The sequence below is a fragment of the Ceratotherium simum genome, chromosome 1 (genome assembly GCF_057802395.1).
Source record: "Ceratotherium simum simum isolate JZ-2026a chromosome 1, ASM5780239v1, whole genome shotgun sequence".
NCBI lineage: Eukaryota > Metazoa > Chordata > Mammalia > Perissodactyla > Rhinocerotidae > Ceratotherium > Ceratotherium simum.
Window position 1 is genome coordinate 86,918,205 of NC_141900.1, and position 26,679 is coordinate 86,944,883.

General features: G+C 43.4%; 1 long non-coding RNA gene across 3 annotated transcripts in view; it reads right to left on the reverse strand.

Annotated features, from left to right (window-relative positions):
• LOC147918273 (uncharacterized) overlaps window positions 1–26,679 on the reverse strand; it is a 202,651-nt gene that overhangs the window by 13,832 nt on the left and 162,140 nt on the right. For 2 of the 3 annotated variants that reach the window (XR_015552207.1, XR_015552206.1), the window contains one exon: window positions 14,879–17,501. This is a non-coding gene — a long non-coding RNA (uncharacterized LOC147918273). Of the gene's footprint in view, window positions 1–14,878; window positions 17,502–26,679 lie in introns of those variants that run through there. The other variant, XR_015552208.1, reaches the window with a different exon arrangement.

Below are 26,679 nucleotides of genomic sequence, written 5' to 3' on the forward strand. Positions count from 1 at the left end.
CTTCCAGGTGCGTTTCAATTCAGCCTTTACCGATCTGAAATCATAAAGGTTGTAGGAATCAGGATATGGTTATGGTTTCCAGTAGCATCTGCCTCAATTCTTCTGCTGTAGAAAAACTAGGAAACCTTTGATCATCCATATTTTTGTGTGGTTCATTTTCTACACATATGGAAAGTAAACAGGAAAATAAAGAAGAAAACCCAACTTCAGAGTCACGGTTCACAGCATATTTGGCAACTAAGTGTTGGAGTTCTGTGGACTTGCTGAAGGCATCTCGTCTGGGCCCCATGGTGGTCACAGAGCATGTGCATGTACCCAGGAAGTTAAAAAATTCCATACTCGAAAAGCAAGAGACGTGATGTCATTTTTTCCAATTTTGAAAACTCACAGCAGAGTTAACCACGTACAGCAACTGCATTCAGGCGACTGACTGATTAATTGTCACCAGACTTTTTTATGGTCTTATAGGAACTGAGTAAGCTGGTAGTATTTCCTAAGAGCTATTGTTCAGTTGTGAAAATGTAGAGAGCTTTTTGTTTTATCTTTTGGAAAATCCTGATCAACTGAAATGATGACTAGGTGGTCAGACTTATACTTCTTTTGGTACTAGATAAAGGCTTATTTTGCTAGGCAATATTATGGTTAACTTGTTTTTTTGGACTGAGGTCATCTCTATTCATTGGTGTAGTAAACAAGCCAGACTTTTTTTGTAAACCCTCCTTTCAGAAGCAACACTACATTTTTATCTTCTCTGAGAATGAAATAAAAGCATCATAATTTTTAGAAACAACATTCATCAGAGTATCTATGAATAAAAGAAAACTTAAAAAAACACCCTAGACCTCATTTGCTCATTTCCTAGAATACTGACAGCTTAGGTATCTCTCCACATCATTTTATTCCTTAAGCTCTCTTAATCCATAAGGCCAAACAGAATCTTTTTTTTTTTAATAATTTTATTTATTTATTTTTTTCCCCCAAAGCCCCAGTAGATACTTGTATGTCATAGCTGCACAGCCTTCTAGTTGCTGTATGTGGGACGCGGCCTCAGCATGGCGGGAGAAGCGGTGCGTCAGTGCGCGCCCGGGATCCGAACCCGGACCGCCAGCAGCGGAGTGCGCGCACTTAACCGCTAAGCCACAGGCCGGCCCCAAACAGAATCTTAAAACATCATTTTAAAATCCTCTTTATTCCACTTTTAAAGATATCTGTAAATCGATAATTTGGGTGGGTGTGTTTAAATAAAACAATCATGGCCATAACTATAATAATGAGGGAAACTCTGTGCTTTGCCAAAGACACCAGCTAGAGACAACCATTAGGATAATTTCCTTTCGGATCTTCAGTTAGCTTTATTTGGCTTTCTCATCAGCTCAGTGACACTCTAGATGCATAAAAGAATCCATTTTCCTTTGCTCTGGCTGTTGCACTGAGAGCCCTCACAGAGCTGGGATGAGGTGGAGCGTTCTCTGGTTTGCCTGAGCCGGCCTCACCAGGGCACAGTTCCCAGGGCGGTGACTCAGCTCTGGAGGCCACCTGCTGCGTGGGTGCTGCCACCTTCCGGGTCATTACCAGTCACGAGGAGAGCGGGGACAGGACAGAGCTGAATGGACCTAAAGGATCAACAGCCCCGAGCCAGGTCAAGGGCAGCGCCAGCAGGAAAGCCTTTGTTTACAAAAGACCCAGCCCTTCAAGGTGAAGCATTCAATAGTAGAGGGGCTTCACACCTGGGTCCTAAGCGCCTTGGTCACCACAGGAGCCTCAATGCCGGGATAGAAAATGAAGGCAGGGCCCACTTTCAACACCACTTTGATCAAGTCACTACTGCTTTCAAAAATAATAAATGACGCCCACTGCCTGTAAGACATCCGTTTGCCTTTGAGGTCTTTCCAACACCTAAGTCCAGCCCACCTTCAGGGCATTCTCTCTCCTTCCTTTAGATAAACCCTCTGCTCCAACTAACACAAGCTGCCCCATCCCCGGCTCTGCAGGGCTCCCTCCGTCCACGCTGTTTGGAGAGAACGGTGGAGTTGCTAGCCGTCACAGACACCGAGCTCCGCCACCCGGGATTCTTTTTATTCTTTGCCCATCTTTAATGTACGAAACCTTTAACGCTCAGCTCAGGATTTCCCACCTGCGCTGTGGAGCCTCCTGGACCACTTGGGCACGTCACCCTCTTCTGCACGCACAGCCCCTCTGTCTTAACAACGTGAAGTCAACTAATGTGCACTGAGTCCCACAACGTGTTCAGCTGTTTCAATCAACGACAAACACTGAAGGGACATGTCCTCCATGTCTGATATTGCGTCAGGTGCTGGAGTACAGAGGAGCACGACATCGTCCCTGGGGCAGGAGGCTCACACCCTCAGAGGACAGCACCCGCGAGCACCGCCCCACAGTGCACACATGTAAGGAGCCGTGTCTGACAGGGAGTGGCGGCTCTGCCCGCAGTCAGAGAAGGCTTTACTGAGGACTCCAGGCTGAATTCTAAAGGCAGAGGAGGGTTTTAAAGGAAGAATAGGTTACACAAGGAAGGGCGATGGGGAGGAGAGACTGTATCAGGGAATGCGTGTGCTCAATATACAACACAGGGCCTTCTTTTCAGCACCTTTGCAGCTTGGGGTTCAAGGGTAGGGGCACAGGAGGCTGCAGAGGTGGACCAGGGCCTCATTGTGAAGGGCGTTGCATGACGGGCTGAGTACCCACGACGTGTGGAGTGTGATGACAGTTACGTCCTGTGTGGGAGAGGGAGGCAGACTGCAGGGTCCCCCGGAATTGGGACTTGCCCATCCATTACAGGGTTTTATAGGGCAGAGGGACTTTCACACACACACATCTTGTTTCACCACCAACACGTTCTTGAGCCACTTATTTGGCAACTAATCACACGCTGCCTCGTGACATGTTCCTTTCTGCCATCTTGCTCCTTCAGCCGCCTGCATTTTCCCATCTTCTCCTCAGCTGACTGTCAGCTCCTTGCAGGCACAGAACACCACCTGCTTCCCTGATGGTTCCATAGGGACCAGCATGGCGCCTTATACCCACAGACGTTCAATAACACACGTCAACTGAAATTTTAAGACGTGCTTTTCCACACTGCCTTTCAAATAAGTAATGGAACTCATCAGCAAATGCTTCTTGATTTCTAGAATATGGATAGCACTTAGGGCACACACAACAAATGGTGTGAAATATAGGCGGGTTGGGGTCATGCTGTGGAGGTCCTGGATTGCCAGGCTAAAGACTGTGTGGCTCTGGCCTCTTCTATAGAAGGTTAATCTGGCAGTGGGACGGGCTGAATGGAGACAGGGAACAGCACACAGGCCAGGTGAGTAAGCGCCGCTCATCGAGGGGACGGAGTTTCCCAGCATCTGCCCTGAAGCGGGGCATTTACTGGGTGCCCCTGGAGCTTAACTTGACTCCTTCCTGAGCTCCGTCATACCTGGGAGGAACACTTGGTGATTTGGATCTTTGCTGCTTTTATTCTTCCTCCCTTATTCCTTCTAATAATTAGTGAGCAACAGTTCTATGCCAGACACTGATACAGAGATAAAGTCTCCACTCTCAAATAGCTTCTGTCTTGTGGGAGAGGAAGAAAAGCACCTGGTTATAACGTGGTGCGTCAAGTTCCCTCGTATTTCCTCCCTACTCCCTCTCTTGTTAAATTATATTATTATATTATCTAATATAACGCAGAGGGTTTCCTGGAGGAGGTGATACCTGAGATGAATCTTAAGAAGGAGCAGGTGTTGGCAGGTAGACAGGCGAGGAAGAGAGAAGGGCACGTGCAGAGATGCAGTCCTGGGCAGAGGAGCTGCTCTTGCAGTCTTCTGAGAGATGCGCTGGAACGTGGACAATGCGGAGCCACTGAAGGGCTTTAACTCAGGGAAAGACAATCAGATTCACATTTCGCAAAGATCAGCCTGGAGGCTGAGCAGAAGAGCTTATTGGAAGGTAGTGACTCTGGAGTCAAAAGGGGGCACAAGTACAGATTAGACAGATGGCAAAGCAGAGTGGTTAAGCCCTGGAAATGGAACGATATGTGTAGTGAGAGCGTGACTGAGAAAAGTCATTGTAGAAGTCCTTTAAAATTAATAGATTTCACAGAGAGGATCCAGCAACAGGTGACACACGCACTGCCAGGTGCTGGCCACAAGGGGGCAGCCTCACACGGCCGGTCCAGCAGCCAGCCCCCCTGGGGTGAAGCGAGAGCACGTCCAGGTTTCTGGAACGCTTGCTTCTGACCACCAGAAGTGGCTGGCCTTTTCCAGGCTTTTTGGACTAACAATTTTGAGTGATAAAGAATAGTTACCATTCTCACAGTTTAGTTCATTGTAAAGTCGATTTAAGACATTATTATCCATTCAGGGGCGTTCTCTTAAAATTTCAGGTTTGTGACTTGCTAGACAATCAACACAACTTTACCTGCCCTCACCTTGGCTTTCTGTTTCCAGATTGCTCACCTGCTAGCCCCCCTCAGCTTCGTAGATGCCCCTTACCAGTCCCCAGGTCTCTAGCAGGGAGCCCCCACTCTCCTGGCCAGAGGCAGCCTTTAAAGATGTAATTCTTAGTGGAAGATTGGATGGAACCACTCAAACCTCAGAGAACGGGGTTCTCCACCATGTAGGGCCAAACCACTAAGTAAATTCTGCAAAGGAGCTACAAGCTCTCTGAGCTTGCCCCCAAACATACCTTTCTCCCACTGAAAACCTCTGCAGAAGCCATGAGATATCAACTGATTTGGAGGAACAGCATGAAAATCAGAGTTCTTATCTCTCACTGGGCTATTTCAAGGGTAGTCAGCTGAGCCCTCAGAGAAGTGTGCTGAGAGGCTGAAACAATGTAGGCTGAGAACAGAGAGTTTCAATGAAAGAGTTTCCATCAAGGAGAACTGGCTAGTAAAGAGCCTGGTAACCCATGACTGAGTCTGAAAATGACCCTTGAAAGTGCAAGAAAAGTGACAAATGCTGCCTGTGGACCTCGGCAAGCCTGTGGGGGCACCGTCCCCAGGTCAGCTACACTGCCTACCTGAGACTCCTTGTCTCCACTGTGCAGGTCGTCTGAGAGATGCTGGGGCACATGTTCTAAGCGGGGCTGAGCGCAGCCGCTCTTTCTGGTGAGGCGAGCACTGCTGTGTAAGCATCAGGGCAAGGAGGCAGGCGCTGTGAGGAGGTGCCGACTCGATCCCGTAGAAGGGCATCGAGAGCCTACCCCGCCCCTATGGCTTCCTTGGTCTGGCCACTCGCTCTGACTGGCTCTCTTGTGAACATGTTGGTCACTGACTATTTGCCACTCAGAGGAAAGCAGCCTGAGGAGGTAGGAGACAGAGTCCAGCCTCTCACCTGGAATGCAGCGTCTGTGATCCATCCTAGGAAAGGCAAATCATCTTGCAGGCACTTCACACGCATTAACCCATTCAGGCCTCACAACAGCCCTATGAGGTAGGTACTATTACCATTCCCATTTTACAGACGAGGAAACTGAGGCACAAGGACATGGAATGGCTGTAGTGGCGGAGGAGGGAGTTGGAGGGAAGAGACAAGAACCTGGCCTCCGAATGCCACCCCAGGGCTTCTCCCCCACACCGTGTGGTTTCTCCTATGCTCTTCTTGGCACGCTTGCTTGGATGGCCAGGAGAGACAGGTTGGCCTTCAGTTGAAACAATGGCCAGCCAAGCAGAAGTTTACCAAACCGGGGTAAAAAGCCTTGTATGGAAACTGACTGACACTTTTTCTTATCACGTACCAAAGCCCTTCAGTCTGCAAAAGTGGTTCTAGAGACAGCCTGTACACCCCGAGAGGATCCCTTCCCTTCAAAACTTCTCTGAACTTGTTCTCCATTTATAACCTCACTGAAGTTCTCAGTTGATTTAACATCGCTTGTGGTTTAAATTGGCGCACCCCATTGTAAGAACCTAATTGTAGAGCCAACATCAGAACCTCGGCGCGTGCTTGAATCATCTCAACGTAGGAAAAGGGAAAAAGAGTCAACTATGTCCTCAAGCCCCGATTACCAGGGAGAGGCGCAGTGAGGGAAGGGACTGGTCCCTGGGCCACAGTGGGCCACAGGAGCCCCCTGGGAGGCCCTCCGCACAAACGTCACACATTCGGGTTGAACTGTGTGGGCTTCAAAGCTACTCCATCAAATCGGCAACTCCCCAGTCGTCTCCAATGTTCTTAAGTATAATATAGAAGCAAATGTTCTACACACTGAATTCGAGCAAATGCACTTACCACTGAATCTCCCCACTGGAACTGTTGGGTGGGGAGAAACCAATGTTTCCAGGCAGCCCTGACATGCTAAAAATACCTCTCACTTCTCCTTTTATCTGTCTGGTCACTGTCCCAGACACAAGCTCAGCACCGCCTGGTCCACAGAACCTGTTACGTCGCCGTCTACCTCCACTTCGTGACTGGATAGAGAGGAGATTCTCGGTTTTGCTTCCTCACAGACCTGAGTACAAGGTTAGACCGGGATATAACAACGTTCTATTCAGAAACAACTGTCAAAGGTAACTGTCTCAGACTAACATCTCAGGAAAACTTGGAAAGAAGAATCCTTTAAAAAAAATTGCTTACTTTATAGACAGGCGATAACTCACTCAGGATCCAGTTAAATGTTGGCACAGAAATTCCTAACGATACTCAAGCAAGTAAGATCTTCTGAAGGGAAGCTTCTGCGTAATAAGCCTCTTGGACGAGCTGCCCTGACCTCTCCCTGCAGCTTCAAAGATATGCTCCTCTATTGCGTAACACACAGCCTGGAAAGAATCGGCCTTTCCTGCCAGCAGCTTCTCTGCATCCACCTGTCCCTACAGGTAGTAAAAGATTAGAAGGATCAGAACCCCAGTGTTGACACAACACTTTTTAGCGCTCTTTTCCTTCTAGCCCCCACTCCAACCCTCAGTTCAAAGTTCGTTTCTTCTAAAATGAAGGGAGAGGTGGTTCAAAGAGCACACAGAGACTGAGGGAGGGAGATGTACTTGCTACCGGCCCGCCTGAATGTCGGGGCAGCACGGAGTCCTCGGCACACAGGACGCCAGAGCAGGAGAGGGGGTGATGGGCTCTCGAGGCCAGCACTGGCCTGAGGCCGCCTTGCCACTCACTTAGCATCCCCGAACTCGAGGAGGTTCCACGTCAGAAAGAGAGCCTGAGGACAGCCCCTGAGGACACAGTTCCACTCAATCCAGTGGACAAACTTCCCCAGAACTTCCGGGAGCCAACAACGCCGGTTTTACTTTTCAGAATTAACCAAGATTTCTGTTTTGAATCCTACCCCCTTGCTGCATTCACCACCTGGTCTTCAGCTCGCAAGCCTTGCAAGTGAGACCCACAGTGGAACAAGCCAGATCATCTGTTTCAAAACCAGTTCCAATTAAAGTCACTGTAGAGAGTCCCTTGGGCAGATTTTCATGCCTTTCGGCACCTGAGATGACTCCTGGCTTCAAGTTCACTAACATTCGCTTTCACCATATATCCTTGTTTATTCTCCTCAACAAGGGACGTTAACAGAAAGAGACAAGGGCTCCCCCAAGAGCCTGGGGTGCCCTGGGCTGGGGACACTACAGGGATTATCAAGAGCTTCCGTGAGACTCCCGAGATGGAAGCCTTCCAGAGCAGGGACGGACCACACTGAAGGGGCTGCACCTCTTGCCTCTCTCCCCCTCGTCCGGGGCCACACCTGTCTTCTTCTGGGTCCTCAAAGGCCACCCTCATTCTCCCTTCAGAGACTTTTCAACATGCTGTTCTCTACGTGTGGAACCCTCACCCCAACTCCTCCGCTGGCACATCCCTCTCAACCTGTGGCTCTCACCTTACACATCACCTCTCAGAGAACCACCTGAAAGGAAGGCCCTGTTCGTCTTCAAGCACTTTGCCCTTATGGCACGTAACCTGAGTTTTACTGGACTGCTTCTCTGTGCATTTACTCAGGCTCCATGATGACAGAGATCATGCTTGTTTTCTTCATCACTACCATCATCATCTCAGGCCCAGGCTAACCAGGGCCTGGCACACAGTAGGTGCTCAAAAAATCTTGTTGAATGAATGAATGAACAATGACATTAGCCTACCTTGACCTCCCTGAGTTGCTCTGATCTCCGAATGTCCTGTAGAAGGTACCTCTAACTTCATCTCCATCTCTTTCTGACCTTGCTCCCCACCCAATGAAAACACAATAAATGCTGGTCTATCTTCTTACCGCAAATAACCAGGTATAAAAGGAGAAGTTCATAACTGACACCCCAAACCATTGCTGAAGGGATTGATGAACTTGGTCTAATGTTCTACTGTGGTAGCAAAATTAATTTATCTACAACATTGCCAGGAGTACCTAAAACAGAGCAGGGCTGAGTATTAAATTCTGAATCTTCAAAGTTTAGGAAATGCTGCCCCAAATCTCTCTCCCCTCCTCCTCTGATTACGCTGGATTCCTTGGGCTACCTGCTTGTGGAAACAGCACAGGCCCTGCCCTCCAGGTAGGTCGGTCATTTTAGCTCTGTGTGTCCAAAGATGCTGCCAACCCCCTTGCTTCCAGCCTGCTCCCCTGCAGGCCTGTGGAGCACACTCCAGTCTGTTATTAAGATCTGTTCAACTGTTTAATTACACAGCCCATCCCAGCCAGCAACCTCTCTACAGCCTCTTCCATGCCAACCAGACCAGCCCTCCACTCACAGGCTCTTGCTCACTTTCTCAGTGCCCAGGCACATACACCTCCCACCTGGCTCATTTCTCACTCCCTCACACACCATGATCCTACTTATTCAACCTGCTCAAGGACTTTACCTGAACCTCCACAGTTCTCCACTTTTCCAAAAGCTCTACCCCCAAGAAGAGAAAGGCGGCAGCCAGCCTGTGCTGAATACAAAAGATTCACTGTCAGCACCTTGAAACTTGGACAGGACCCATCACACGTCAGTGTAAAGCTTTCACTGGAAACCTGTGGGGAGGAGGAGGATGCTAAGGAGGAAAGGGAGAGAAATGCAAATCTGCCGATTCTCCCTCGGATCTCCTTGGTTAGGACAAGAATGACGGACTGCTTTTGTTACAGACTCTAATACCTGTCTCTACAGACTGGCCTGGGAATGGTCACATGGCATGTTAGAGCACAGCTCTGGGGTCAGGAGACCTAAGCTCAAATCCTGGCTTTACCACTTACTAACCATGTACATGCACTGGGGCAAGCTGGTGTTTCCACGCTGGTACAATGGGATCAAGAAGTCCATTTCCCAGAGTTGCTGTGACGTGATGTATACGAAAGTAAGTTATAACTGTAAATACTAGACATTTAATATATTTCCCTTGTCACCAAGTGTGTCATTTCTACCCTCACTCATTCAAACATTTGTTGAGTGTCTGCCATGTGTCAGGCACTGTCTTGTGTGTCATAGTGTTTATCCAAAAGTAAATACCACCAATCCTGGCTCTTAGGGGGCTAATGTGCAACAGGGAAGACAGACAAGAAATAGGAAATTAGAACCTAGTATGATGCGTGCACAAAGGTGTAAGCAGAGGGTGCTGTGCAAGCACACAGGGTGCATGACCTGGTCCTGAGCAATCAAGGAAGGCTGCCTGGAGGGGGTTTCATCTAAAGGGAACAGTAGTGGTTGGCTAGGAAGAGAGGGAGCGAAAGAGCTTCCACGCAGAGGGCAAGCACGACCAGCTTCATCTCATTGGACCAGAGACTATCGAATAGGGGCAAGAATACCAAGAGATGAGACAGAGCACGAAGAGACTTTGTGCCGTATCAGTGGAAAACCAGCTTTCCCTGACTGAGGCATTATGTAGTCAACCAAGCAACAACAATATCACAAGACAACAGATTTCTGGGTCTTGACAGTGCAGTTAGATCATGGGCCCGAAGTTACCGGAAGGCACAGCATTAATGAGCTTCTACTCCTTTCCAAAAATAAAAGAAAGGGGATTCCATCATGGGCCATGCCAAGCTGTTTTTTAAGTAGTTGGGACAGTTGCTTTGTTAATTACCTTTTTCGGACATTCTCTCTTACAACCACCAGCATGTTCGCTGGAGGCATGAGGGCAGGTTGTGGTAATATGTGCCATTAAGAACAAGCTGTAACCACGTGATCCAGAACAAGGTATGGCACGAAAATGCCCAGCCGTGGGGGATGCATCCGTCCTTCCCTATACGTTAAAACCACTATAAAAGATAATTAACTACATGAAATTGAGTGGCCCCGAAGGATAAAAATACCTCCAAAATATGAGTCATTTATGAAAACCGAAGAGGATGCAAATTAAAAGCTTGGGCTTAGGAGCAAGACTGCTATGATTCGAATCCTGGCTCCTCCTCTTATTAGTTCTGTAATCTTGGGGGAAATGATTTAATTTCTCCACGTCTTAGTTTTCTATCTGTAAAATGGGTATAATAAATAGTACCTGCCACTTAGGATTGTTTATTACAACAGATAACCAAATAAAGTACTCAGCACGCTGCCTGGCGCACAGCGCTCAGCTAAGAGCGTGAGCTCCTGCTGTTCTTGTTCCCATCGTTACTAATCGCTTGCACCTGGGCAATCAGGTCGCCTCTCACCTGAGTTTACGTGAATGAAAAATTAGAGACGTGAACACAGAAATGAATGACTTCTGTTCACCCTGACCCCAGAACTCCGAGGCCAGAGGAAACACAACTGCGGTTACCTCGGGTCCTGGGTTAGTCATGATGGATACACACAAGGTCACAGCTGACACTTTATCTTCACGGGGCTGATGATCCAGAGTTCCAGACCCGAGGGCTCTCAGGTAAGTAAGTACATTAAAAACATCCCTGATTCCTCTGAAACACTGCTTCTGTGCTCTCTTTTGTTTTAATCCTTGAGAGTAACACCATAGTATATTTCATTAGCACTTTCTCTTCAAGACATCTATCTTAAAAGTTAATGAAGTACCTCAAATATCTCTTCTTTTCCTTACTAACCTGTTATCTAATCCCATTTCCTGTGAATACATCCAAACTTTATGTTTTCATTTAAACTCACTTTAAAGCTATTCATATTTTTGGCATGTTAACACCTTTGGAGATACCAGGTTCCATCCAGGTGTGACTCAGCTTATGTAGCAGCTCGCTTAATGACACCTTCCTCAGGATTCCCAGTGCTAACATTATGGGATCTGGTAAATAACTTCATACTCACTCCACAGCGTTTATGATCTCACAGTCTTATTTCCTGCAGATCTAGCCTGGAAGCTAAATTTTAAAACTAGCTGTGGATTTAGAGGATGATTCATAAACCCTCTGCACACCATGGTGATGACTGGTGGAAAGAGTAGATTCTTACATCAGTCTTCTTTACATTTGAACAGTAAGGAAAATAACAGGTTACAGTAGTGCAGTGTGACTACCCTCCCTTGCTCTTGGCTAATTAATGAAAGCCAAGTGAACTCAACACTTTAGTATCTGTGCATCTGTAAAGTGAAAGGCAGCACTGGGCTGGGAGAGGTTAACATGGTGGGGCATCTCTGGGTCAGCTTCCCAGTGGCCTGACGGTGTGGGAGAGGTGGACAGCGGAGTAAGGGTGGGGGAGCAGCGTTCTCAAAGGCAGGGTAACAGGAAACAGCACAGCAGCTTTGGGAAGCAACAAGCTGACTCTTGCTGGAACATAAAAGTGAGAGTTTTTCTTTCTTGAAAATCATTCACTCAAATATAGGGTGCCTCTTCTGAATATTGATGTTACCAGAATATCAATTTAGGTTATGTTAAATTTTTTCAGTATCGCTATCCTTGAATTTCAAAGCATTTGTTGGCTAGGCTTCTAAATAATACAACAGCATCGTTCACTAAGGGCTTAGAATTTAGAACAAAGGTGACACCAGACCACAGAGTGAGTCTCCCGGAGGTCGAGGCGGGAATATGCTCAGTAAGTAGCTGGTCAGCTAATAAGCTTCCTGTGAGTAAGGCTGTCTCCCCTGAATGATCTCAGAAATGCCCTCTCATTCCTTTCACAGTAGCTAACGGTTTTAAAATTCTAGCCCTAGATCCAGAGTCTGGGGAACTTCATCAGTGGTCATAACACCCTGGAAAGTATTATTCAGACAAGCTGAAAAAGAACTGTCTTCCCAAATTTGAGAGAGGGGTGGATACTGACCTACATTCAGTGTTCTAGATTAAAATCACAGATTTGGGATAAAGAAAAACATCTTCTACATAATCTAATAAAATCAACTTATTTTACAGACAGGAAATTGAGGCTCGGACGGGAAATAACAGTACAAAAATGAAATCACGGTTAATTTCTAGTGGTGACCAGAAGTGGTCTTTTAACGCAGGTTGTGCCTTTTTCCATTCGGCGAGTTGCATGCTGCACTACGAGGCAGATGCAGAGGTCAGTTTACGTTAAGACACAGTTGCAGACTCATCTCTAAGCTGGGATACTAAAACTCATAGCAATTTAGGGAGCTCATCATTTAGGCTGCAAAGCAGTAATTAAGCTCCTTGACCTAAGGTTTATTCAACCTGGTCACTCACTGTGACCGGGGACACTCAACGCCAGACATCAGGAGGGCCGGTCTGGGGTGACAGGCTGCTCTGGGCAAAGCAGCCTTTATGCTAAGAGCTCCCGTGGCAGAACGTGATGGTGGCCACTTGGGAAAGTGGCCTGACTCCAGCAAAAGTCTTCTTTCAAAGCCCACTGTGGCCCAGGCAGCCCCCTCACCAGCTCTGACAAGGCCCACCCACCACAGACTTCTACAAGCATCTCCGTTGCCTCCTGTCTGTGGCCTATAGTTCTATCCCTTTCTTAAATGTACTCTTCAGTTCCAGCCAAAAGGGCAAAAAGCAACTGTACCGTATTGGAAGACAGAGCCCTTAATAGGGACTTAGGTTTGAAAAACAAATTCATGGTATGTGAATAACAATCATAACGCTTAAAAAGCAATATTCATAAAATTAAATGACCAAAACATATTTTGGAAAGCAGTTTCTCTTGGTATTTATTATGATGTTCACTATTTTATGGTACTAATATAAATTGCTAAAAGTTTCCTGGAAATCAAAACTACAAATTAGAGAAAAAACAGAATGAGAGAAAATGTCTCTGACATTCCACTTTTGAATTCAAATAATGATTCAGGAGGTTTAAAAATTATCACATGAACAGATAGATGATTAAGCAAAAAGTCATAAAACGTAATTGTAGAATCTAGCTGGTGTACATGGGGGGTTCGCTGTACAGTTCTTTCGACTCTGCTATTTGCTTGAGATTTTTCACAATAAAATGTGGGGAAAAGGCATTATCATAACCTCCACTCAAGTACTAATATCCCCAGAATTCATGGACTCCTACAGCTAGATCTAAGAGTAAAAGGTCTTGAAATATAAAATAAAGCAAACACCAAAAATTAACTGGGGAAAGAGAAATGACTCAATACACAATGTTGGGGCATTTACCGTGTGGGGAAAAAAAAATCCATTTGGATTTTTTTCTCACATCTTCTAATTTGGTGAGTTTAATATTAAAAAAAGAAATTATTTTTTAAAAAATTAGAAGAATATTTTCTAATTTCTGGGTGGGAAGGAATTCCTCAGCCCAAGGTATAAGAAGTCACAAATGAAAAAAAAAATAGACAAAAATCATTTATCCAACTAAAAAAAAGGTAAAGTTTCTGTATCTCAAAAAAATCATAAGCAAAATTAAAAATCAAAGATGAGAAAAATATTTGCCCAAATATCACACACACATACACAGAGACCTCAAACAAATTATAGAAACAGTTACATCTCAATAGAAAAGTTGATGGGGGACATGAACAGAACATTTACAAAAGGAAATAATGGACTAATAAACACATGAAAAAGTTAAACTTCACTGGTAGTAATTACAAAATGCCACACGCCTGGCACAGAGTGGGTATTCATTAAATAGCTGCTGAATAAACGAACCAAAAATAATGTAACGTTTTTGTCTCAAGATTGTTTTAAAAAGATAACACTCAGTACGGATGAAGATATGGTGAGAGAGGCATTTCATACACTGCTAGAATGTGTATAACTTGGTTCAAGTTTTGTCTGGTACCAAGGATGTTTAAAAAGTTCGGCCCCTTTGACTTAAATTCACTGCCAGAAATCTTTCCTCAGGAAATCATTACAAATATGTCCAAGATTTATATTTAAAAGGATAATTATTGTAACATAAAAGTGGCTTTTAAAAAACTGAAGCAAACTAAACAGTCTGAAATTCAAGAATATAATGCACCCTTAAAAATGTTTTTAAAGCACTTGTAAGCACATGGAGAAAATGCTCATTTAAAAAGTGGGATATAAAAGTGCCTACACAGAATGATGCTTATTCTGCAAACTGTGCGTGCGTGCGTGTGTGTGTGTGTGTACAAGTATTGGAAGGAAATACACACAAATATTAACAGAGCATTGGGGGATGGGATCAGAGATAATTTTTATTTCTTCTTTATACTATTCTATGTTTTAAAAGAAGTTTTATTACAAATTAATTAGAAAAAAATTTAAAATGCCATATTAAATATTTGGAAGAGTGATCCACTGCTTTAGAAACTGGTCTTCATACAGGTAAAGACCACCAATAAGGTGATGACTTTGAATTGTTGTTCCTCATTGAATCTCGAGGCCCACATCCATATACGCCGCCCCCACTCTGTCTCTCTCTCCGCCTGCTCCGTGTGCACTCCCACACGTCCAAACGCCGCCTCATCTTCCCCTCAGACCTGTTTTTCCTCTCTGATTTCATTCTGTGGTGAATGAGACCGCGTAATAACCTAAGCCTCCATCCTTACTTCACCTTTTCCCTCGTCTCAACCTCACTGATCTCCCTTGAATCCACTGCCATCGGTGCCCTCATCATCTCTCCCCTGGATGACAAGAGCAGCTTTCTTTCTACCCCATCTCCCTGCTTTGCCTGACCTGTCCACTCCCCCTGCCCCCCATTCATGCTCCACACTGCCACGTGATCTTTCTAAAGGGCACATCCGGCCACATTACTCTGCTAGACAGAAATCTTCACGCAAGCATGGCCTGGAGCCTTAGACCTCTCTCATTGATGACTCCTCCCGCTTCATCTTCTCTCTTCATTCCTTCCCCCAACTCCACTGCCACACCTCACAGCTCTGAGCTTCTGCGTATACTGTTCCTTCTGCCTGAACCCCTCACCACGATTTTGCCCCTCCTTGTCTAGCTAACTCCTTGAAGGCTGTCCTTTAAGAGTCAATTCAGACGTCACCTCTGTCAGGAAGCCTCATGGATGGCAGCCAGGTGTTACAAGGTCCCACAGTATGCTGTTTTTACGTGACCACAGCACTCATCATACATTGTGAATTTGTTTTTGTACCTTTGCCTCCTCTACCAAATTGTGAGCACCTAGCAAAACAGGCCCTCAGTGTTTACTGAATGAATTAATAAAAGTTTCCACTATCTAAAACGGAGTTACCTATTCTCATCTTGAAGAGATCTCAACCAAAGATTTCGTAACTTCCCTCAGCTAGCCACTCATCTATGTTATCATCTTGACAATCGAGATACTCTTTCTTATCTATTCATCAGCCAACAAATTTATTTATTATATACTTTATGCCCTGACATATCTCTTTGGTTTTGACTCTATTGCTCCTGCCAAGTCTATCATGGAAGTATTACTAAAGTCCCTACACAGGACTGTCATTGAAAGCACTACAATTTACTGAAAGCAGGCAGTGTGTTAGGCCCCAGGGATATAAAGATAAATCAGACTGTTACTACTCAAAGACCATTAGCAAGAAATCCTTTAGCCTTTTCCGACTAAAACCCTCAGTTACTTTATCTTTTGCTAGAAGGGTATATAACTTCTATTGCTTGTATATCAGCTCTTCACAATTCCCCCCAAATTTTTTCAGATGTGACTCAAATTGGATACAATAAGGAGTCTGACTAACACAAGTCTTATTTTCTTACCCTTTTTATATCATATTCCTTTTAATATACCCAAGAATCATGTCTATTTTTTCCACAACAGCCTTACAGTACTGACTTAAATTTAGTTGATAGGCAAATGGTGTCTTTTTGTACTCAAACTACCTTATATCTATCCCCACCAAATTTCTTCTGCTCATGTAGGATCATTTTTCCAGTTTCTAACAACTGTTATAAATTATATCTCTGGAGTTCAGATGATTTGCAATCCTACCTAATTTGGTAACATACACAATGGAAAAGAAAAAAGAAAGAAAAGAGATTTCATTATGTATGGGCAAGACTCTCTCCAATTGTTTAGCATTGAATCTTTAAGTCTCTACTGGAATTCACAGTGTACTTTACAAATACACGTGGCCGAATGTGTAGGGATGCTGGGGTATCTGTTCGGAGGTTCTGGTTATATTAACCACTCTCTTGGTTATATTAACCATTCTCTTTATTTATTTCGTATTAGTCACGTACTTTCTCCACCCTTCGTCCTTCTCCCAGGCCTTGCACCTTCACCTAGCAACCACAGAGAATGACTTCTTTTTGACTTGGGATGTCTCCTCTTTTAAATCATAGAGTTTACCAGGAGGCTAAAGAACGGCAGAACCACGGTAGGGTCTCACTCTAGGCTGGCGTCCTGAACCTGGTGGCCTCGGATGGGCTTCACTGGGGCAAATGCCCTGAAAATGCAGGCAAATGTTTGTGTACGAGTGTGGTAAGAGGACTGATGGCTTTCATCAGAATCTCAAGGGGGCCCAACACCCTGAAAAGGTTAAGAACTCCAACTCTAAGACATTCAGACATAAAGCAGTAAACTGAATAAACAGCACCAACATGACTGATTCAACTTTCTACTCAGCCATATCCAGAGAGCATGAGAAATTCTATCATAATTATACAGTAAGCATCTTTTGCATTAATGAAGAACACAACTTGAGGGTGTGCTTTGGGGGAGCCAGCACCTATGAAATTATACAGAGGCAATAATCTAACACTTAAATATCAGTCACTTCAAACATCTCAGTTTCTACTTTTATCCAAGTTCAATATACTTTTCTTTGTCCTCTTTTGATACCTTTAGCTTACTGGTTTAAAACCAAAACATCATGAATCAAAAGATTCTCTGCACATAAATATTATGTTACCAGCCCAAAACATATGCTTTTCATTAACTATTAGTATTTATATTACCTTTGCTAGAATATACTGTTATTTTCCATATTTGTGTTTTAAATAACATTACAAAAAATCACTTAATATAAACATGTCAACATCAAAACTGCCTTCATGTCAATATGCTAGAAAAATCTATCAAAATATATCTTAACTCTTAACTTTCATTGTTGTCTACAGGTCACGTTATCTGTTGTAATTATCACCACACCCAGAGTGTTTTCTACAGGTAAATATGAAATGCAGTATAAGTGTGTCCGGAAAAAATGCTCTTTAAAGCTTTTCCTTTGACGAAATGCCATTGAGAAATTCACAAACAAGAACTTGTGAAAATCAGAAATCGCTGTCGTCCATACTCACCACAGAGCAGTCACACAGAGGATCCCCAAGCACAGGCTGGACTTGTCCTGGAAGCAAGGGATTGAATTCCATTAGAACAGGCAAGTAGAAACAGCAAGTGGCCGCACCACCTTTCTCCAGCTCATCTTATTTGCAGACACACAGATTTTGGAATCCTCCAGGACTAACAACGAAAACCACACTAGGTTGTTTTCCCAATTCCTATGAAATGAGTCAGTAGGTCAAACAACTTATCCATTCTGGAGAGAGAACAATTCCTTAAACTGCACTCACTATTTCCAGTAACCGTATTCCCTCTCTTTGCCCCCTGGATGAAAGTGCTACCCATAAACTAAGGAGAGCCCACTGGGTCCGAACGAGACACATCGCAGGTACTGCCAGAAGGTTAGTCTTCTTCATGGGATAGTTTCCCTTTGTGAATATTTAGGAGGAAAAAAATCCAGGTAGGAGTAACATGTGAGTGAAGTTTCTTCATTTAAAAAGAGTTAGCATAACTTTTTCTCTGTGGAAACCGTGTAGTCATTTATTTGTTTCACACAAGAGGATAAAGTGACACTTAAGAAAAATATAGAAGAGCAGTAACTCTACGTCTAAATGCCCCCAACAAACTGCTTCCTTCTGTAAACCATCCTTTCCTCCTCAAAAGGACCAGCATATTCGAAAGAGTCCATGATCACTCAATCCACTTTCTGAAAAACCCTTCACAGGCTTCTCTGAGTCCTGCAGTCCCATCCATTAAATCATAAAAAGCAGAAGTATTTAAGAGCTTGCCAGTAGTCCTCTGAATCCACGACTCAAGACGATAAACACTGGTTTAGCAATAATCTTCGGAATCTACCACTACTCACCGCGTAGAACATTGCTCGGAGTTAGCGACCGTCTGCAGAGGAAATCACCGCGACCGGCAGTGAGTCCACAGTTCCAAGAACCCACACATTCAAGCAAATACGTGGACACGTATCTCTAAATATAGGTACCGAGATCTTCTGGGACAGTCCTTCAGTAGGAGACTGGAAATACTTTTGCTTTCTGTATCGAGAGTACTTTCTTTCTCTTTAAAGAGGAGGTTTCGTTTTGATCTTGAGAAACTGTCTCTGATAAAACCACCAACTGAAAACCTGCCATTATAAACGAGGGGTTTCACAACATTCATTCCAAAAAACTGTGGCTATTCATTTCTGGAAATGATTCACTGCAAAAGAATCGTTGTTGGCGGTGGAGGGAGCATTAATTTTTAGAAGGCAGCCTGCCCTCTGAGGAGGGAGCAGAAACCTCAGCCATGGCAGCCACGTGCCTCGCTGACCCCTATTACGGCGCCCTGAATCACCATCCCTCAGGATGACACGCGATGACCAATTTCCTCTTAGAACTCTCCCTCAGTATACAAAAACCCTTTGGTCTGTACACCCTGGATTTAATCCTCTGCCTGGGTGGAAATATTCAAATAAATCTGGGAGGGCTGCAGCCGCATTCTCCACCTGTCAACGCTCTGTGGCTGGCGAGTAACCAGCATATGGATACTCACTTCCTGTGAGTATTTCTAAAAGAGCTTATGATATTTCCTTTGGGAAAAAAAAAGTGGGGAGGCAAACAGCACAGAGAGGAGAAGGAACTGCAACAAGCAAGGCGTAAAGCATGCAACGTGATCACTGTTTACCGGCCACGCCTAATTTTAATTTGGTTTCTCAACCCCTGTGTAATTAAGACAGCCAACAGGGAACAGCATCAGGAGAAAGGAAAAAAAGACATTTCACAAATGCTTGGACCTTCAGTGCGCGTGACCAGAAAAGTAATTTTAAGATTCGAGTGAACCAATCTGAGGCTGGTTAGAGCATTAACCCTTCAAAGAAAGAATAAGAGTTATTTTTGTTTGTCCCCAAATTTCAAATATGGAAATCATCTTCTCTACTGGGTACTGAGACACTGACGACACAGCCTCTGAGCGCCATCCTGGGGGTTTGTGAGAAGAAAGAATTTTTTCAGATTTGTCTGTGACGGGGCCAGAAAAATACTTATTTATAAGACCCCGTCACATTAACAGAGTGGCCACGTGGCTTTCACACCAAAGCACCCTTTGAAAACTGGCCACGAGGGGCTAAAATATGACCTTTTGTAGTTCTCTTGGCTTTAGCCAAACTTGATCATATATATCAGACAAGAGTAGAATTTCATGACAACTGGACAAACAGAGCAAGAAATTGCTTTTATCCCACCTTAAAGAGTACCAATGGTGACAGAGCTGATTTTCTGAAGGCACTAGTAGATATTTTGCTAAAAAATGAGCTTAAAAAAAGCCTGTCCTTTATTTTCAGGCTGTTAATGTGCTTCTTTCTTGGGTGGGAATAATGGGGAAAGGGAGCTTACGAAAGTGGGAGGAGAAAAATACTGGCTTCCACTTAATGGGAACTGAAGTATAAAAGCAAATAAATCAAATGCACATAGGTATTTGTTACCCAGGACCTCTAAGCCCCTAATTTCTAACATGGTGACACTTTGCCACTTAACCCCAACTGCTCTATTTCTCATTTTTGAATACTCAAGATAAACATGAAGAATATATGTAAAAAATCTAATAAAACCATGTGTGTTTTATACTCTGGAAGGAAATTTCCACTAATGAGGCATGTAGTCTTTACCAAACTGATAATTTTAAAAAGAAGACTATGGAAACCATTTGTATGATATGAATATAATCTTCAAATGGAGGATGAGTAAAAGGAGCCTTGACAAGTAGTGTTAAGAATTTAATTCAAACCAACTACACTACACAACAGTCATCCCTCTGCCCTCACTCCCAAGACCTATGAACTTCCTCCATAGAAAGAGGAACATTCGGCATAATGTCAAAAGCACAGGAACCCTTTACAGGGAAAGCAACTTGAAATAGCTACAATTTTTAAAAAGTCCTATTGAGACCGAGCTTGGTGAAAGAAAAAGCAATGATTAGAGGCCTGACAACTACTCAAATATTAGAATACCTAATGCCCTCACTTCCTAAAAAGGAAACGTCCCTCTCCCACTGTCATGTTCACACACATGCTCGCAGCTCTCATAGCTTCTGTGCAGTTTGTTCCCATTTCAGACTGAGCTTTATATTTATAGGAAAGTTCCTCTTAAGCCTTGGGTGGCCAATGCAGAGGTTTTAAAAAAGAGAAAGGAAAAGTAGAGCAAAGCAGAATAAAGACCATGAAACACAAGCTTTGGGGGAAAGCAGAGAGAACATGAACCCAAGAGATGTGGCCGCTGCCAAGAAGCGGCTGTGCTTTAGGAACTCCTGTTAATTGGGGGCTGAGGGAGGTTATTTCTAAGGTCGGGTATTTAGAATGTGATTAGATTATAGAAACTATCCAGGTCTTGCTGTAATTTCCTATGCTGTGGACATCATTCAAATCCAAGTTTACAGAATCAGTATTTGCTCTCCAGACCTCTGGGCCCACTGTCCCCCTCGCCCCCCAACAAAATAAGACTCTGTGACAAATGTTCTTCATGTTTAACGTTTACTCAAAGTTTGCTTTTAAACAATGAAAAGAAGTGCACTCTTTAGTAACACTTTTATAGAAAAGAGGGGGAGTGGCCTCAAGTGGGAAGGGCACCAGATGGTGGGAAGTCAGAAGGCCTTGTGTTCGAGTTCTGGCTCTTCCTTTGGCTCTGCTTTGCTCTGGGGTTCAGATCACCTAACCTCTACAAGCCAGTTTAGCCCTCAGTGATAACAGCATACTGACGGACAGGGCTGGTTTAGGCACTACCAAGAGCCTTACACGTATCTATCTACTCATTTAATCCTCATAGCGACTCTACGAGCTAAGTTCTATTATTATCCCCATCCTACAGATAAGGAAACGAAGCCCAGGGAGTTTAAGGACTTGACCAGGATCACACCATCAGTAGGTGGTGGAGCCAGAATTCAAAGCCAGGGAGCTTAACCTTGGCCACTCTGCTCCAGAGCCTTCCATCAGCACGTCTGGCACTCACACCAGGTTGGAGTGCCTGTTAAAACAGCACTTACCAAACTGCCTTGAAAACTACAACACAAGACAGAGTTTTAATCACGCCACGTGCAAATATATTCTCTGCAGAATTAAAAGAAAATTAATGACAACTAAGTACTGTAACTCTAACACATTAGTTTGTTCTCCGAGAACAGCTTTGTATAATCTGTGAACTACTTCTTTGCGTATCTGTGATACTGAGTTTCAGAGGGAGAAGGGATTCAGAGATCATGTTTTCAATCAGTGTGGTTAAGTGAGGCTCACGGCCACAAAGTTCAAGTTTGAACCTCCATCCTGTAACTCCCAGAGCAACGCCGTGCCACTCACTGTGTCACAGGAGGCTACGAGTGCACCTGAACTCTGACCCCCCTTCCTGGGTATTTCAATCTGACTGCCAGGCATCCGTTCATTCATGTGACACATGTATGTGTAATATTTCCTCAGAAACTGAGCGTCCGTTGGAAACTTTCTTCTCACTGCAAGTTCCTCAGGCTTTAAGAAGAAAAAAGAAACATGAGGAAAAACATCCTTTCTTCCCCTTATTTATTTTTTAAAGTCGGGGGAAGATGAAGCTTCTATTAAAGTTCTGCCTATGATGAATGTACCTGACGTTCTACCCAGTTCTCTCTTCTCTTCAAACTTGCTCATATGCAGACTCTTGGATGTTCAACTGTCTTTCCCACGTGCTTACTGAACTTGTCTACAGGAGTAACTGGAAATGGGGGGACTCCTTAGCTTCGATGGTGAATGATGATTTGGCCATTTACTCTTCAAGGAAAAAGTAATTTCTTACTTAGGGTCTTCAAGCTTTTCATGTTGTTTATTCTATAAAGTTTGGCCTTATTCTTTTCACTTACAATTTTTTTGATGGTTCCATATCACGTTGGGTCACACCAAACTATGTGAAAATGCCTCTTCCTAAAACAAAGACATTTGTTGACTGGAAAAGTTAAGAAGAGAAAGAAACAAGATCACATTCTGGTTTTATTTCCACTTAAAAGAGCAAAGATTCTGGGAAATTTACGTACGTTAAATTTATAAGCCGGCACTTTTTTTCCCTGAAGATTTACTTGGCGTGAAAAGTTACTTCCTGTACTGTAATCATAAAATCAAATGTTATTTACTCCTGTCATAACCATTCACATACTTCCTGTCATAAAAACTTGAACTTGGTTGGAATATTAAATAAAACATGCAAAAAACTATAGGTAGGAAGTGGCTGTATATATGTTATTATAAGTTCATATTCCAATCTAAGAAAAGGACCAATCTTCCCTTCCTGGAAAAACCAGTATTACGCTATATCATCTTGGGTGACTGATCCCACTTACGGCCCACAGAATGAACTTTAAGGGTAAAAAGAGCTTTCCTTATTTACTGAGCTCCATCAATAGTTTGTGGTGGCTCTGAGGATGCCTCCCAAAGGAAGTGTGTGTGTCCTGGGCTGCAATGTACTTGCAGAGTTCAGCTCCCAGAGTTAAAATTGTGAGAATTCAAAACCTTACCTAAGGTAGATGTGCACATTTTAAATGCATGTGCACGTTTTTCTTTGATGCTTGCATACTTCTAAAAGAAAACAAGCTTCTAAATTCCTAGGCTTCCTTGTGTCTGGTGGGGGAAAGCAGAGCCAGTGTACACATACAATGATAGAAGAAAGTGTGTACGAACAGATTTGTTTACAAAGCAGGGCCCAGCAAAGTCTGTCTCTCAGTGCCACAGCAGGATCCATCCAACGAAACAAACACAGAAGAATCTATGGGAACAGTTCTTCTTTCTGATGAAGGTATAACAGTTTGTAATTATAACTGGGCAGTAAGTTACAATGTAACAATGTGGCTCAGTCTTGAGTTGGGAATATGCCACAAAGCCACAAAGTCCAGTTTAAAACAAACACACACAGAGGTGCAGATACGTGTATATATAGTATTAATGCTCTTTCTTTGGCATTGGACTCTCAAATTTCTTTCTTCAGCACTGGCATTGTCTCCTACCTTTAATCCTACATATTTCCATCTGGACGGGGCGGTCCCTTTAAATTCATCGGGAAACAACAAAACCAACAAATTATACTTATCTTGGTTTAATTAATTGTATGGTCATTGGACCAGGCTTATTCACGGAGCAGAGCTGAGCCAATCAGTGGCCAAATCTAATCAGCCCTTGTTTTCAGTGACTGCTGCCTTTCTCCACTCCCTCCCATTCTCACTTCCAATAAACATGTGGGACCTTTATCATTTTGTTCCCAAACAAGTATGATGGCCTTTTTAATTGATTCACTTGCCAGTGAGCAACTATGTAGTGCAAAAACACAGTAAAGCATAGGAAGATTGGGTTCTGGGTTTGGCTCTGCCAGATACAAACCATGTGATCCTGAGAGAGTTATGTAATTTCCTCGGGCCTCAGTGTGCTCATCTATGGCATAACGAACAAGACGGCTATCAAATTATATGATCTAATCCGTGATGTACCAGTCACCAAATATAGTCTTCTAAAATTTAGTTCCTCAGGTTACAGCACACCTTAAAAATCTTCAGTGACTCTGCCAAAATTTAAGTTCTTCCACCTGAATTAAATGTGAATGTCTCATGTAAAATGTAACACACCACATAAATGGAACAGCAGCCCTAACAGGGATCATTTCTTGAGCTGCATGCACTATGTATTACTCAGGAGTTTTATATACATGGGCTCTAATCCCCACGACCACTCTACAAGGTTGGTTTGATTACTCTACATTACAGATCAAGAATCTGAGGTTCTGTGAATAACTCAACCCAAGGTTATATAACCTAGTTAAGTGCCAGGAATGACATACAAGTCTACATGGGGTTGATTATAAAGCCCACTAAATCCTACTGAGTGCTTTAAACGTAACATAATATGGGAGGGGTGTCCCTAATTACTTGAGTAATCATTCTCTGAGTCCTTGTAGTTACCAGGCAGTGTAAGGAATAACAGGTCATCATAATATAAAAACATTGACAAAGTGATCACTTAGTGTTTAGTCCTCATTAACATCATCATCTATTCCTGCTCACTTTTTTGGTTAGAATCGCAGAATAAAAATGCAAACACGATGTAGTTCACTTGTAATGTGAAACTGCAGGTTTTACAGAAGGTTGATAAAAGTGACACTGGAGAACTGCTTGGGTCACACACAGTCACTGACGAATACGGATCCAAAAGCTGAACAGTTGACAACCGAGGAAGAAAAAGTCAACAGAGATGACTGCATGAGAGGTAGACTCTTCAAGAGAATGGTTTGTATATCAGAAGACTAAGAGAGGCCCTTGGGAAAATTTGAATGCTTATGCAAAGATCACCCTCTTTATGATTCTGCCACAGAAGTCAACATTCAATCTTCCTTCTATGAAATAACATACTGTTGCATCATATCCCAAATTTCTGTTATATCATGTAAAACAAACTTAGATTCAACTTTCTTTTTTTAACTTTTCAAGACTTAGTCCCAATAAAATCTTTCTTAAATATTTTACTGTTTGTTTTAAACGTTTGATTCAATTTTAAGTTGATTCTCTTAAAGTAGTAGTTTTATGGTACCAGTTATCTTCAGATACAAGGATCTTCTGAAATAGTAGTAACAGAAAATGGAAGAATAAAAGGATTACTGATATGCAAATAAGTCAACAAAAAATGACTAATTCTCCATCCACAAATGGAAAGTAATGCCCTAGTTTTCCTCGAATTTCAAGATTCTCAGGCTCCTTTAGTTCAAAACACCCATGAAGAAGTCATGCTCATCAACTCCATGCCCCATTCCCACCACTGCATCTATGGCGGCATTAGATACGGCATCCACATGGCATTAGGCTAGCCCTTGGGCTAGTCTGAGTGTCCAGGGAAAACTAGACTGCAGTCTATCAAACTCTCAGTGTAAACCCTAACTTCACAAGATTTACTCCATCCATTCCATCTTTATCCAATTACCTGAAGATCTCTACATTTTTTCCAGAAGGCAAGAGTTTATAACTTGGAAGAATTTTGTCTGATAATAATTCACTTTAAAAAGGCCCCACTCTATCAAGGTCCTTCCTGACATAAAATATGTATATACACTTGTGTATTAAATTGAATTTTGGTTTCTGCAAATATCCTTTAATCAAAGGTTCAGAGAAGGGCTATTCTGAGAAAGATTTAATGGGATTTGTAACAAAAAACCTCAAATGCATGTTGACTGAAGCAAGACAACTCTGGAATACCAAGTGTGGTTGTTGTGCTTTTTCTGGTGACTATAATGTCCACCTCCAAGAATCTAATAAAATAATGATGTCTCCCATGCCAGAAAGAAACCCAAGAAGGCACGCCCTCAGAAGATTGAGTCTTAAGTTGGTAAATTCTGAGACATTCAGTGTAAGCCATCAGAACATTATTAGTGAGCTTTTGGCCTTGCAAGATTGTTGTTTGCTGTGGGGATCTTGGCGTGTTCCTAAAGAGACAGCAGTTCTGTGATACTTTGAAATAGCTCCTTCCCTCTGAAAAGCAAAAGATGTTACTCTTCATTTTCATAAGAAAAATCCAGAGCCTGTGATCTACACATTATAGTAGAGATTCTTTCTCACATATATGCAAAGGATATACAAGCCCAATAATGCACTGTGCAAAATTAATATGTAAGTATATACAAGAGCCTTTCTAGAATTCAGAAATCTGAAAACTGGAGGCTGGGGTGAACAGAAGTGGGATGGGAAGGAAAAGGTGCCAGCTGAGCGGTTTTGAACTCCTGACTATGATTCCAAAAGATTTGTAACACAGCAATGGTTTTCCAAAAAGGATTTTGTAGCACTGACCCCCAAGGCAGCATAATGATGTTGTTGCAGTGTATATTAATGAAGGCTACTGATAATGATATGCTCTCTCTTAAGACTCTAAACAGAAGCTGAATATGCAAGCCGATAATGCAGAGCCAGGCTGCAGCTCTATTTACAGTGCCCAGAAGCAGTGAAGCCTGCGCTTCAGAAGCTCAGGGTGGAATGCTTGTTTTGGAGAGTGTTCAGCGCAGAGCATTTGGTTTCCTCCATTTAACCAGGTCACCCAGGCATGGAATGCACAGCTCTGCCAGACAGAGAGCGTTTTGGATGCCTGAGAAACAACAGCTTGTCCAGGCTACTGATGCGAAGAGAGGCCACGGTTTCCTTTTTCTCTGCTTTGAATGGCAGCCTTGACGTCACAACATCTAGGAACCACTGGAGGGACAAATGAGGGCCAGCCAAGAGCA